The sequence below is a fragment of the Drosophila pseudoobscura genome, chromosome 4 (genome assembly GCF_009870125.1).
Source record: "Drosophila pseudoobscura strain MV-25-SWS-2005 chromosome 4, UCI_Dpse_MV25, whole genome shotgun sequence".
NCBI classification, from domain to species: Eukaryota; Metazoa; Arthropoda; class Insecta; order Diptera; family Drosophilidae; genus Drosophila; species Drosophila pseudoobscura.
Genome location: NC_046681.1, coordinates 23,040,752 through 23,055,090, shown reverse-complemented (window position 1 = coordinate 23,055,090; position 14,339 = coordinate 23,040,752). Strand labels below are relative to the sequence as shown.

At 43.8% G+C, this 14,339-nt stretch overlaps 1 long non-coding RNA gene across 1 annotated transcript in view; it reads left to right on the top strand.

The window, feature by feature from the left end:
* Positions 1-1,949: 1,949 nt before the first annotated feature.
* The window catches only part of LOC117183983 (uncharacterized), an 80,570-nt gene continuing 68,180 nt past the window's right edge, over positions 1,950-14,339 (top strand). Inside the window, exon 1 of the long non-coding RNA XR_004469115.1 lies at positions 1,950-3,098. This is a non-coding gene — a long non-coding RNA (uncharacterized lncRNA). The remainder of the gene's footprint in view (positions 3,099-14,339) is intronic.

The following is a 14,339-nucleotide window of genomic DNA, read 5'->3' as shown; positions in this document are numbered from 1 at the left end:
CAACACTTAACCGCTTGTTCAGAACTACATACACATACACTCCAGCAACATGTTGCAAGAAGCTTTCTCCAGTGTGGCTTATGTTGCCCACGAAAGTGCAATTAAGCTTGAGCTTCTTGCGCTTTCAGTACTAACGGCCACAAAAGCCACACTCACAGAGGGTTTAAAATCCCTTAGCAACATTTAGACATATAAACGACAATCAGCTGCAATTCTCTTGCCTTAAAAATTGAACATTTACCCCCCGCCCCCTCGCTATATTTTTATGAATAACGAAATTAATTAAAACTTAATAATAATACAACAACAAAAAACACACACACAAACACACCCCTAAATCATAAGTATTTTTATTTTAAAATGAAAAATGAAAATAAAACACGTTGAAAATGTATTACATAAAATTAATAATAATATTAATAATAAACAATAAAAAAACATTATCAAATAAATATTACGATATGCAATTGTTTTGTTTAAGTTTAAATTTTAAATGAATAAAAATGAGACAAAATTTGCACAAAAAAAATCACAAAAACAAAACAAAAATTTCAACAAAAAATTACCCCGAAATTGTTTTTGTTCTTTTTATTTCTTTTTGTAAGTGCCCGGCAATAAGATTGTACATGTTTTTTCCGCTATTTATACAATTTAAATTTATTATAAAAAAAATAAAATAATTATAAAATGCAGACAGTGTAAAATTCTAGAAATTTTCTGTTTTATTTACCAATAAATCAGCTAAAAAATAAACGCAATTAATGTACTTATATGCATAGAGAGAGACAGCAAAACAATAAGTTAATAAATAAACATATTTATACAATTAAAAGAAAACAAAAAAAGCCTTAAATTATGAATTTTTCTATGATTATATGAGTGGAGGTAACAAGCTTCTTGGGTTAAAGATCAGGTTTCACTTCGCTTGGGGGGCATCTCTTCTGCTGTCATGAGACTCTCTCGCCTAAGTCGATTGCTTTGCCTCTTGCAAAAGTGATTTTTAAGTAGGGTGCGCACCAAAGTAGTAATTCTATTTTAGTAGCCACTGCTTCTCTATTTGCATCATGCGGCGAGAAGAATTCTGTACTTATTGGCATCTATGATAAGAGAATTTATGGGCAAGGCACCACCTTAATTTAGTGCACCTTGCGCTGGCCTGCAAAAGCTGCACTTCTTACATTTAATTTCCTCTTCTCCTCTTGTTCTTCTTCTTATTGTCGCTCTGTGTTTTGCATGTTTTTGCATGTAAGCAAACAACCAAGAGAGTGGAGGCAGCTTGTGGCTCGCTCTCTCTCTCTCTTCACTCTTGAGCATTTACAGCTAATTGTTGGTTTTGTAATACGAGGTGGAATTAATTTGATGCGCAGTTGATTGATGGTAGAACAAAATAAGAGAAGTTACAGTGTCCAGTCAACAAAGTGAAGGAAGGAAATTTACATGTGCTTTTGGGATCATCTTAATAGAGTAAAAACCACCAGAGTGTATTCATTGTGTGTTTAGGATGAGTGTTTACTGTGCGGGATGCGATAATCAATTCATTTGCTCAGCATTTAGGCGAACACTGCGTACGAGGAGGGTATTTACCAACAATTAAGTACACTATTTAGATCAACTGTTCCTTTGTCGGCTCGCACATTGATTCGTGGTGAGCGCAATTGGTAAACAGAAAGAAAAAGGACATACAGAAACAGAAACCGATACAGAGCTACAGCAGAAAGAGATGGAGAGTGAAAATTTCACATAAGAGATCATAAATCATTCGGGCCATCGTTCCGTCTCGTCCATGACTCAAGTCCGAAGCGAAACGAGGCGTCCCCCTTGCTGGCTTGCTGCGTTCGTGTTAATTAAATATTGACTATGTTTTGATAAGCCGTAACATTGCCCGAGAAGCAGTCGGAGCATGAGGAGGAGGAGGAGGAGGAGGAGGAGGAGGAGGACCCTCTCTGAGGTTCATTTTCCACAAATTTAAATGTTAGCGCGTCTCACGGCAGGATCCCAGAACCGAGAACCCACTTCGACTGGGTTATAATGAAAGCGTTTCCAAATGCGAAACGAATGCCAGAGCAGCTACTGTGGCGAGTGTGTCCCAGGATGTGGATTGTGGATGTGGATGCGGCTGCTGGAATCTGTATTTTGTATGTTGCTGTGTCGCTGTGGTGTGGCCATATAGATCTGCATGTGGTCGCCTTTAGAGGCACGTGTGGTTTTCCAGTTAACCGCTGCCGTTGGGTTTGGCCTGCTGCTGCTTATGGCATTAACCTAAACTGTTTCCACCTTCCACCAAAAGGACGACATCCACGCAGTTTGACTTCGGTTCAGACTCCGTCTCCGACTTCGACTCCGACTCCCATCCAGAGACGACGCACAAATCCGACCTGAAGGAGGCGGCCCGCTGTGTGCGCCGCGCCGTCACCCGCTGCTTTTGTTGGCCGCACATTGGCTTAGGATCTGCGGATCGTCGATTTCAGTCGATCGGCAAGACTCTATTGCACTCCAGGCCAGGCCAGGCCAGGGGGCGTACCAGTCACTGCCCACCCACTGCACCCAATGCACCCACTCGCTGCTAAAAGGCCGCTCTCGCAAGACTCTCCCGTTCCGACTTATCAATTGCGGCCATCTTCCCGGTGACCAGGGAACAGGGACTGATTCAACACTTCGGTAGCCCAATCATCATTTCCGTCTTCGGGAAGGTGACAACTTTTGTTGGTTGGTTGGGTTTTTTCCTCCGCTTAAATGCAGATACACATGCAGATTTCTCAGCTGATTCATCAACAACAGTTTCCACATCAAAACTGAGTCGCCTCACACGCCTTGAGTCATCCAAATTTCTTTCTAAGCCTTGGAAAGGCATAAATCTCACTAAATCTACGAGATATTTGGCAACAGGTTCCAGCCTCCTCCTCCGAGTGATCCGAACTTCAAGGTGCGCTGAGCCGCAGAAGCAGCCGCAGGTTGAGACACGCTCTGGGACCCGCTAAGCGGCAATGTCTAACTCATTAGATGTCATTTGATGATAAACTCGTGGTGTACCCTTTAAAAGGTGGGGCATAGCGAATATGAAAAGAAGTAAAAGGAGTCTGTATGGAGAATGTTTAATGGTAAGTGTGAAAAATTTGTCCTTTAGCTGTAGAATATGTTGCCCAAATCGAATCCATAAATAGCGAATAATACTGCACAGTAACTGCCGAGATTTCAGCTTTCATAGAAACTTTGCCCTCCCAATCACTACATATATAATCAATGAAATATTCAAAATAAAACCCACAAAAATTCCTTATTAAAGAGAGCATCTAATGTTCGTTATTATAATAATTTACCCTAATTTATACGTAATAACCGACAGTGGGCCTGGCCACAGGCCCAGGCATATGCCCCATGGATCTGATAGCATCTGCGAGACGTATTGGAATGCTCCACCTTGTTGTCATCACGTAGCATCGCATAATTTTGCGTTTTACTGTTAACGGGGCGACGGACGATGGGTACATGTGGCCGCTCCTGTGGCTGCTGCTGCTGCTGAAGCAGCGGCTGTTGCCGTGGCTGTGGCTGCAATTAAAAAAGCTCAACTACCATAAAATGTACAGAGAGCATGGCAACAGATATAGGCACATACATATATATACGGATATACATATGTATGTATACCCAAACAGATTCCAAAGCGGCACGTACAACGTGCGGCTATTTGTCTGCTGACTTGTCTGCTTGCTTCTTTACTTATTTTATTTAACTTTGTTGCAATCGGTATTTTGGAGGCTACCTGGGTATACCGCATTTGTTGAGACGCTTGTAACAGGCTGGAGGACGAACTGTTCTGCAACCCAGAAAATAAATATAGATCTCAGAGTGGGTCCATCAGTGTTTCTTTATTACGAAAGAATCTTGAATTCCGGATAAGGTGTTTAAGTAAGGGTCATATTTGTACCAGATTTAACTATTGATAGTACCCCCCATGAAAATGATCATGATTACAATAAAAAGTGTTTTCCCGTTTTTCCACTGTTTTTTCTCCCTTCATGCATATATGGTTTTTTTTAAATATAAGAATCTAAGAAGGGGTATCCTTAAGTCCAAATATCAAGCATATATAGACTTCTTCCTGTTTTTTCCTCTGGCATTGTGATTGTTGGTGGGACCGCATAAGATTTGTGGGCCAGGCAGGCAGCCAACAGTCGCCTCGATCCCGGTGCCGCCTCGTTCCAGCTCCAGCTTCAGGTCCACATCGATGTCCAAGTCCAGTCCGGAGCCGAGTCTGAGTCTGAGTCCAAGTCCCGTCCCGTCCCGGCTGCCTGTCGCTTTTAATCTAGCAAAGCAATCGTTGAATGCCACTAAACTTTTCACCACAACTTATATCAATTGTCGTCCAATGTACAACGTCAACGCGCCTCTGATATATTGGATCTAAAAGTGATCGTAATCGCAAAGCGGAGCACACACTCGAGGCGGCCCCAGACCGAGTGTCTCGAGAGTCTCTCCTCCGCCAGAGAGATCCGTTTCTTTGGTTTGGTTTTGGCCAGGCCAAGACACACACAAAGACACACAGACAAGCGCAGCTAAAGGGACCAATTTGTCGGCACAAATTCGAGACTGTTGGCAGGGGCGAGGTGGATAGAGGAGAATAGTAGGCTAGGAATTAAGTTTATGATTCAAAATTTCCACCCTAACTGGGAGGGACTACAACTTCTGTTTCTGATCTTGACCCTCTTTGTGCCCTCACCACAGATGGGCCCAAAAGGAGGAGGTTGGGTCCGTGTCTGTGGCATCGCTACCTCCTTGGTTTTTTGCATTAATTTATGAAGTGATGATGACAAGTGGGATAACGGGGTCATTTCGCGCTTAATGTCGCCAACACGTAAAATGATTTGCATCGAAAGTCGAAAAACCTAAAACCCAATGCCGCGTAACTTTAGATCCTGTCGCAAGGCTGCAACTGAGATTGCATCCCAGTCGCAGTTCCAGTCGAAATCGCAGTCGCAGTCGCAGTTCCAGTCTCCGTTTCAGTACCAACTTCCATCTTCCATCTGAAACTTAACTTATCGCTGCCGCCCGATCATAACAACACATTTTAAAGGGCTTAAAGGAGAGGCTGAGACTGAGACCGTAGACCGCAGATCGCAGACGGTTGCAGCTGAATCTGACATAAGCAGACCGCAAACGTGACAGCTCACTTCATCCAGTGACAGTGTTTGGGGGCTTGCTTTCTACAGAGAGCTGGCTGCTCCCTTCCCCGGCAATTGTGCTTCAATATTGTTCCTAATTTGGCACTTAAATTCAATGAGGCTGAGCGGCATTGGGATGCGAATGCGAACGGGTATGAGAATCTTAGGCGGTATCGGATCTGGAGTTCTTCTTCTGTCCAAGTCCCTCTGGGTTCTGGGCTCTGTGGCTCTGGTGTGTGCGTTGACATAAATCAAGCGACTTCCAACTTTTATCACGATCTCCTAAATAAGGCGATGCGGTCTGCGCAAATCCGCTTCATACATTACACACACACACACACAAACACACACAGATACAGATACAGATGCAAGGGAGAGAAGACTTGAGACTCCAGACCCCTCTCCCCAGTCACTAAGTAAGCTATCATCAGGCTCAGGCTTCAGGAGGCTCTTTCTTCAGTCTTGGAGGCTCTGGCTACGCTTTGTCACAGTGTGCCAGGCCACAGATGTGCTCTGGGGGGAGGTAGCAGAGGAACGCCCAGATCTCGCGGATTGCCTCTGCCTCGTAAAATGCGTGTGCGAGTCGCGCGCGTTCGCGATCCTCTCTTTTAATGACAGTCGTAGACGGGGAGCTTCAGCTTCACTCGGGGTTTCTTCTGTCTATTGGTGAAGGTATGGTGACTATATGATCAGATTGGGGGAACCCAATGAGTGCTCCAGAGAATAGTTTTATCTTTATTACCAGCAATGCGAGATTAAGCTGTGAAAAACTAGACTTTCAAATGGTTTTTTCCTGAGTATTTTCTAGTGATTTTCAGAGAAACCTTGTCTATTTGTAATTCAGTCAAGAAGATAAGTCCTTTCTTTAAAGAATCTGATCCTGAAATTTATGTATACATTCTCTTAGGATTAACCTTTGCGGCTGTTTACTTTCGGAAACTCCTATCGATGTTTATAGAACTCCTGTTCCTCCGTTCATGGCTAGTAGAGTGTCTAAATATTCTGCTAATTAGGCACAGCAAAGAACTCTGTTCTTGCATCCCTTTGCCGCTGGCAGGGGAATTGTTCACTGAGTTTTAGCAAATGCGATTAAAATGTCACAGCAACGGAGAGAGAGAAGGACTTTGGAGACGATGAAGACGACGACGACGGCCGCCGTGTGAAGTAAATGTGGCGCAAATGTTGTTGGCCGTCTGTCAAGCGGAGGCTCCAAGAGACTAGAAGAGGTGGCAGTCACCACCAATCCATGCCCCATGTAATTGTAAATGTCTGCAGCAAGCGGCAAGCGGCAAGCTCTTTGCATGTCTCCAAAGAGTGGAGGCTCCCTGGATGCCTTCCAGAGGTAGGCCTCTTTTGCATAATGATGACATTCCGCTGCGTATTTGATTAAGAATTTTGACAGGCGACATAGTGTCGCTTTGATGGCCACCCAGGCCATGGATATCCGATGTCCAATGCGATCCCTTCGAAAGGTAACTCCCGGGGTCCCGTCGCTTTAATCAGCATCGCTGATCAATAACAATCAACATGTTTGCTGATAATTTCGCCAGTCGTCGGAAGAACGATCATCCCAAAAAGGATCACGACCCCAGCTCCCCCCTCCTCATCCCTCTTCCACCTCCTCTGGGAGGGTTAGCGTACATTTTTGTAGGTGGCGTTCCTTGAGTCATTTGTGCGGTGCATTCTTTTTAATGGATTGATTGATGGCTGGCAGCTTTTGTGGCTGTGCCTTGAATTTGTCAGCAAATTTGTCAGCCCCCAAAATCCAGTGGAGCCCTCGGCGGAGAACTGGTTTTCCCTTGTGCGAATATGTTTTGGTTTTACTTTGGTTACTTTTTATTTTATGGTCAACTGAATCATTAGTCAATGGCAATTCGGCAGAAGAATGCGCGGGGAAAGTGAACGACAATGAAGACAGGTAAATCGGGAAAGTAATCGTGATTATGTCCGCATGTCGAATGTGTCATGAATTTGGCAGGGAAACTAGTGCAAATGGAATCTGGGTCGAAGAATGAGCCGGAAGTTTGCTAGAGGAAAACTATGATAAATAGTCCAATAAAATAATTAAATATCTAAAAATACACCTCGAAATTCCCTTATGCAGCTTCACAAGAATCAACATTATATAAACCATATCTCCTTTTACGGTTACACCCCACCCACATCCCACATCCCCAACATTTTTCTAATGATACGTTTTGGCAGCCTTCGGCTTCCCTTCGACCACACATCACATCAAAGTGACTCCAAATTGTGGCTTAAATCGATCTACAAACTGCAAATGGCTGTAGACGGTTCTCAGCTCGCATCGGTTGGGATCACGTTCCATATAGCCAAACTTAGAACAAGGCCAAAAATAATTTGCCAACAATTTGCAGCGTCCCCAAATCAAAACCTGGCCAAAACCCAACCCAAAGCCAGAGCCAAAACCACAGCCAAACGATCGCTAAAAGGCAACGGAAAAAAATGTTGTTTAATAATTTAATTTGCCACAATTTAGCAGCGTTTATCAAAATCAAAAGCCAAAGACGGAATCAGTCACTGAGCAACCAATAGAATGGGTCTCGACTCTCGAAACCGATGCTTAAATGCGAGAGAGAATTTCATCTAACGCCGACGCGATGCGATGGATGGGTGGATGATGCATTGGGGAACCGCAGATACAAAACAACTGTGGGATTCTGGGATTCTTGAGGAGTTCTGGTTGTGGGACTGAAACTCGGATTACACGCAGATGTATATAAACGGCTACCTAAAGCGAACGGCGTGCAGGAACGTGATCAGCCCAATTTTAACGCCCATCGAAACCGAAAGGGAGCTACTACTACTCGTACCATCTACAGGGGAGATGGACATGCTGCATGCTACATGCTAAAGTATTCCAGGGGCTTCGACCAGAGGTCGCCATGGATTTCTACGAAATGTGGTGGGCGCACACCGGAGCGCAGCCACAGCAGCCACATTGTAGTCCGTCATTTGGTCAGCGAGTACAACACGGGAGAAAACCTATTATTAAATTGTCAAAAGGTCGAAAAATATATAATACCAAAGGGAACAGAAGGAGAGAGGGAGACTTTGGTACAGTTTTGATCCTAGTGATGAGTGCGTGAGGGGGTCATATTTCATATTTACATCATCATTCTACATGGGTTAAGAAATCTTAGCTTTGACTTTCTTAACAACGAACTGATCTATCTCACATATTGAAATAGCAATCATAACTCTGAGGTTTAAGATCTCTTCGACTCGCAACCGATATTTCTTTTGCCAACTATTTTCCCTCCACAAGGACACGATGGGTTGGAAACCAGAAGTATCTTTGCATTCTGTCCGCATGAATCCGCAACTATCGAATCTTTATTTAATTCGAAATCTTTCCACATCACGATTTCTCACGATTAAAATCGATCTGTGTTGCCATCTCTAGGTTGAACCCTTTTGGGCCAGGGTCAGGCGGAGTTTCGGCGCGCGTATCAGAAGCAGATCGGACTAATTGGGGCAACAACGGTTGGGGCACAGCACAACGTACAAAGCACAGGGGGCGGTAACAGGGCACGGCGCATTAAGACAATATGGCTTTGGGTAAGGGTACGGGTACGGGTACGGGTTCGGGATGATCCTGACTGCTGCTGCTGCTGCCCCTGCTGATATTGCCCCTGCTGCTGTGGCAGCCACAACATTTTGTTTATTTTGTGTTTAGGCCCGTGTGAATTTTCAAAGGCTCAGGGCTAAAAAACTGTCGAAAATTCCAAAATGTCTGTACCGGGTCAGCCTCCAACCAACTCCAGCTCGAGCTCGAACTTCTCCTTCTGTCTCACTCTCGATTAGCGTCGCCTTGTGGCTGCTGCTACTTCTGTCTGCCACAGAGGGACTTCTGCCACAGACCGCTGTCCGATGGTCCGACGGTCCGATGGCCTGGGCAAATGGTGGGCGGATCGCGGCATTTATTACAGCCAATGTTACAATTTGTGGTTTTCAGATTTATGCGTTTATTCAGCGGGGCAGCGCCCCCGAAAACAGACAGAAAAAAAAGAACACAACTTATGGCGGCTGCCCCTTCGCTTGGTTGCTGGGGGGGAACCGTTGGCTATGCTACCGAAAGCCCCAGACGCGACTACACCGCCGCCTTGTGTCTGATTGATTTCTGGGAATCGGACTGGAAACTGGACCTCCTCTGCTTCTCTACCTTCAGTTCCACTTCACAACAAAGTTATGATTAAGATTAAATGTGTCTGTGTTACCTTCAGAGCCCCATACCCATGCCCATACCCATACCCATACCCATACCCATACCTTTCCCCGGAATTCTCGTTCCGATAACCTTCTCACTTTGCGCGGTGGCAAGTGCTATGCTATCGCTTTTTTGTGTCTGCTCTATTATTAATTAGATGGGGGAATACCCCTGTAGTACCCCTGAATGGGAGATGGGAGGTTGTGTGGGAATTACTGTGGGAACTTTTTCTATTTATGTATTTATATTTGTTGAACTTTCGTTGGGGGTACTGTTTGTTTGTCTGTGGTTTTTGTTAATGAATGACTTATACTTTATAAAAATTAACCTACTTATCTGTAGGTAATATTTGTAATTGATAGTTACAATTTATTGGTCAATCAGTGAGTAAATTTTAAAAAAAAGTCACTCAAACTCATATTTTATATTTTTATATCTCTTAAATATTTATTCAAAACATTGAATCCCTTCAAGCCCCTCATAATTTAACTAATTTTGAATTATGGCATAGATGAAATCCAAAAGATTACTTAATACCGATACCGATACCGAGTATTACCCCCAACTGATAGGAAAACCAGCAGCCAAGCAGACCAATTTGACCCATTTAGGCCTATTAGTCACGCTCCCCGGACACAAATGATACCAATTTCCATATTTAAGTTGAGAATCAAACAAATCAAACGCTAATTAAGCACCCAGACGCAGATACATTCCCAGTTTCAGTTTCAGTTGGAGTCCGACAGTAGCCTCTCTGGAATGGATGATCTTTTGGGGGAAAAGACCGCAATTAAAAGGCGATCAGCAGGCGAGCCAACGGAGTGGAGTGGCGTCTCTGACTAACTAAATGAATAAAACAAACCAAATTAGCATAAAACTAAGACCAGACACTAGACACTGGGCTTAACTTTACGACAGCCATTGACACACATTTCCCCTCTTGGCGGAAAGAGAGTGAGAGAGGGATACAAGCTAATCGATTATAAATGCGTCTAGCTAAGTGCGATTAAAATAAATTGCAAGCGGCAGCAGCGACTCTGCTTAAGTTTCATAATTAATTCAACCTCAACCGCAAGAGGCAGCCGCTAGCAGCTAGCAGCTCTTTGGCAGTGATTCACTAACCGGACCTACAGTATCTCCAAACCCAAAACCCAAACCCCAATCCGCAATCCGCAATCCCCAGTTGCTTGTCAACTTACGGCCCATATAAAACCAGGCGACGACTGTGGCTCGTTTCATAAACTCTTGTCAAGAGTCGAGTCGATAGCCAGGCAGGGCCCTCGACATCATCGGTGGTGGTGCTGGCTGGAGAGTCGTAAAATCGCAGCCAACACCTAGAGACACCAGAGTCGGAGTGCCAGAGCCAGAGTCAGAGTCCAGGCTGGACGACTGCTTATGAGTGTATTTTCCTGCAGCAGAGGTGTCAGGAAACAACTTGTCGGAATGCATCTAACAAGGAATTCGATTTTGCCAGGCGTTCAGTTAAGTTCCAGTCGCCAGTCCCCAGTCCCCAGTCCATGGTCCCCAGGTCCCTCCTGGCTCCCTCCTGGTTGCGGGTTCCCCCGTTTGGGTTCCGTTCCGTTCCCCATGTTGTCTGTCGCATCGCCCAGGCTAATGGCACGTTGCATGTTTTACCACGCTTGATGACATGAATGGGCGCGGGCCCCAGACACAGACACAGAGAAAGAGACAGGGACAGGGACAGACAGAGAGGCAGTAAAAGAGGGCGGGAAAGAGACAGCCAGTTGAGCTTCAGCTTCACTTCCCTGTCCAGTTCTGGCCGATTGGTTCATTCGTTCGTTGGTCAAGCTTAACCTGGTTCCTCGTTCACTCTTTGCACTACACAAATTTTGTCCGATATTATCATGCGGATCGGTGCGGTTTTGTGCTCGGATTAGAAGACTTGTATGTCACCTTTAGGTACTTCTTAGTACTTATTCCAAATATGAGAAATAAAGGATTCCAAGTTTTGGAATAAAAGGGGATTTTTCTAGACCTAACATACCCTATTTGTCCTCATATCATTTATGACATCATTAGTTATCTCTCTCTTCTCTGTTCCCATACTGATGATCTAATATTATATGTGGAATCTATAACTGACTCTTTTGTAGATCATTCCACAAATCTCCTATGCCTCAATCAAATTGGAATGCGTTTGCCTTTAGAGCAGGACACCAGACGACTGAGAGAAGAGTGAGATAGTGCATATAATGTCTTGTTGATAGCATCCCCAAAATGATTGAATCAGTGTGGCAGGAAACTTTCATGCTTGTCTGTGTGTGTGACAGAGAGAAGAAGGAGTCTTTGCAGACTTGAAAAATTGTTGGAATTTTTGTTAATTTGTAGGACGACATTTTGGTGCCCCTGTTGGATGGAGAAGGGATAAGCCACGGCTATTGGCATTTTTGGTATTTGGAAGTACCCTACAAAATAAAGGGATGCTGGAATGAGCAGAGAAGATAAAATATATCTTTTGTGATAGTATCTTCGGGGAATTTGGGAAAACGAATATAGGTCTTTAGGAATATGACTATAGAATTTCTTTTAGCTCCTAAACAACTTTTAGATATTTCTATTGATATTAATATGCAAAAACTCAATCGTGAATATGCAATTAATAATGATATTAATCAATTAATAATGAAGCCATATATATGTATATCATTGAGAGAGCAAAGCAACTCCGTAAGTACTCTCAATTTGATTCTTCCTGTAGCTCATCTACCGATCACTGTGTGATCCCCCGACACGATCCTCCACCGATCCTGCTTCCAGCATTCATTCATCCATTCTTTTTTGTATCACATTTTGCCCGCAGTTGCTGGAATTTTTCACGTTTTTTTCTTACTTTTTGGATACTTTTGTCGCCGAAGATCGGTGGAGAGCTTGTCACCACTTTCCTGGGCAATTTGTACGCATTTTCAACGCATTGGAGGCTGCTTCGAAGCTTGGAAACTTGTGGCAACAGCAACAGAAATTCTCGTAGGTGTTTATAATGTACACTTTCTTGGGACGATCGATCGGAACGGAACGGGACGAGCGATTTTTAAGTTGTTGCTGTTGGTGCTTTTTTTTCGCAGTTTACTTTTTGGACATTAAAACATCCGTTTACATACTATTCCCATTAGCACGACTCTTGTCTTGCGAGGCGACGCGTCTCTTGTTGTCGCTCGAGATCCACTTCCACTGCCACTCGGAGGCCCACTTGGGGGACTCCAGAGCTCTCTGGAGCTCTGAAGCTCTCCACCGAGATGCTGCTGTCGTCGTCTTGTCTTGGACACGCGACAATCTTTTTCGCTGGATAAGCAGCCTGGCTACAACGTTGTAGCCTCGTTGTCATTGTTGTTCTTGGATTGTGCTCGGATTTCTGTGGTGATTCCCCCGACCCCGACCCCGATCCCGACCTCGGCATCGGCATCGGCTTCCCTCTTGTTTCTGGTGTGGAAACAAAAGCAAAATTAAATTGTTATGAACACAAGTTTTCGATATAAGGCCATACTTAACACATATTTATGGCGCGTGCAGCGGTAGCGGAGATTTTTCAGATACTTTCTGTGATTCCAATACAATCCCAATCCCAATCCCAAAACCCCGATCTGATCGCAAAGCCTCCCGCTCTTGAGGTAAAGACTTATAAATTATTCAGTTTATAGCTTGCTGAATCAGCTCAAGTGGAATGTGAATTAAAGTTTCCAGTTGGTGGAATACACCACGTATTTTTGCACTATAAGGAGGAGGGAATATATATATAGGATTATTTCTTACCTTTCAGAATCGGGAACGTTACTTATGTCTAGTTTGTACTCAAAGAGAGCGATCCAGATATATAAATGCATCTGTAGAAATGGAGTTTCGCATATCGTTATGTCGAGGAACGTGTACTATAAAGATCTGCTGAATAGGGAGAAAGAGAATAGGATCCTAGAGATAGCTCCATATACCTTAGAATTAAGAACATACTATTTATGATCTATGAAAGTATTAATCTATTACGAGGAATTCTAATTCTACTCCAAATTGTTATACCTATCACCTCTCCCTTAGTAAGACTTCTGCTAATACACCTTGTAGGTACATGTCCGCCCACGAGAGCTTTCAACCTCAGTATATATATGAGCATCCATCTTATTTCATTTAAAGGGTATTGTATTTAATACTGAGACAACTTAACGCCAATAAAATGTTTTTATAAAAAGGAAATAAAACTTTTGGCATGGCATTGTTTCAGTTAACGATTGATTGGATTGGATTGGATTGTCCGAAATAGCCATATAAATACGAGTGAGTATACGGGTAGGCATCATGGCTATAAGTCAAGCTATATCATTTATGTGTCCCCCCCCTCACCCCCTTTTTGGGTCCAGAGGGACTCCTGGTCGACCAGACTTAATTAAATATCAGTGACATTTATCGGGTCTCGTGTAGCTTTTGTGGCACGCCACTTTAACGATAACCGATGGAGTGGGATGGAGTGGTAGTGGGAGTGGGGCAAGGAGAAACCCCAAAGGCCCGAACCCGCCCTGTCATGTATAAATCACCCGAAAAAGAGCTTGCGCCAACCACCAACCAGCAACCTCTCCTCTGGAGCCTCTCCTCTCTCTCCAATTCGAAGGTCCTGAAGCTGGGGGGGAAGAGGCGGTTGGGCACCCAATAAAAAGAGCGACGACTGTGCAGGAATGTTTAATGATGTATAAAGCATGTTAGAGTTTATCTTTATGGTGGCGTTCTTTTTGCCAAAAAGAACAACAAAAAATCGAAAGAAGAATGACAAGATGGAGCTAAATGTTCAAATAAGCCGAATATTAGATGATCTAACAGTGGTCTATTGAGTAATCATCAAGGTAATCGGAAGAAGAGCGGAAATGTATCTAGCTTTGGATACTATACATAGTTTCGGAACTATTCAGGAAGGTGAAAAGATTAACTATAATCCATAAATCGAAATC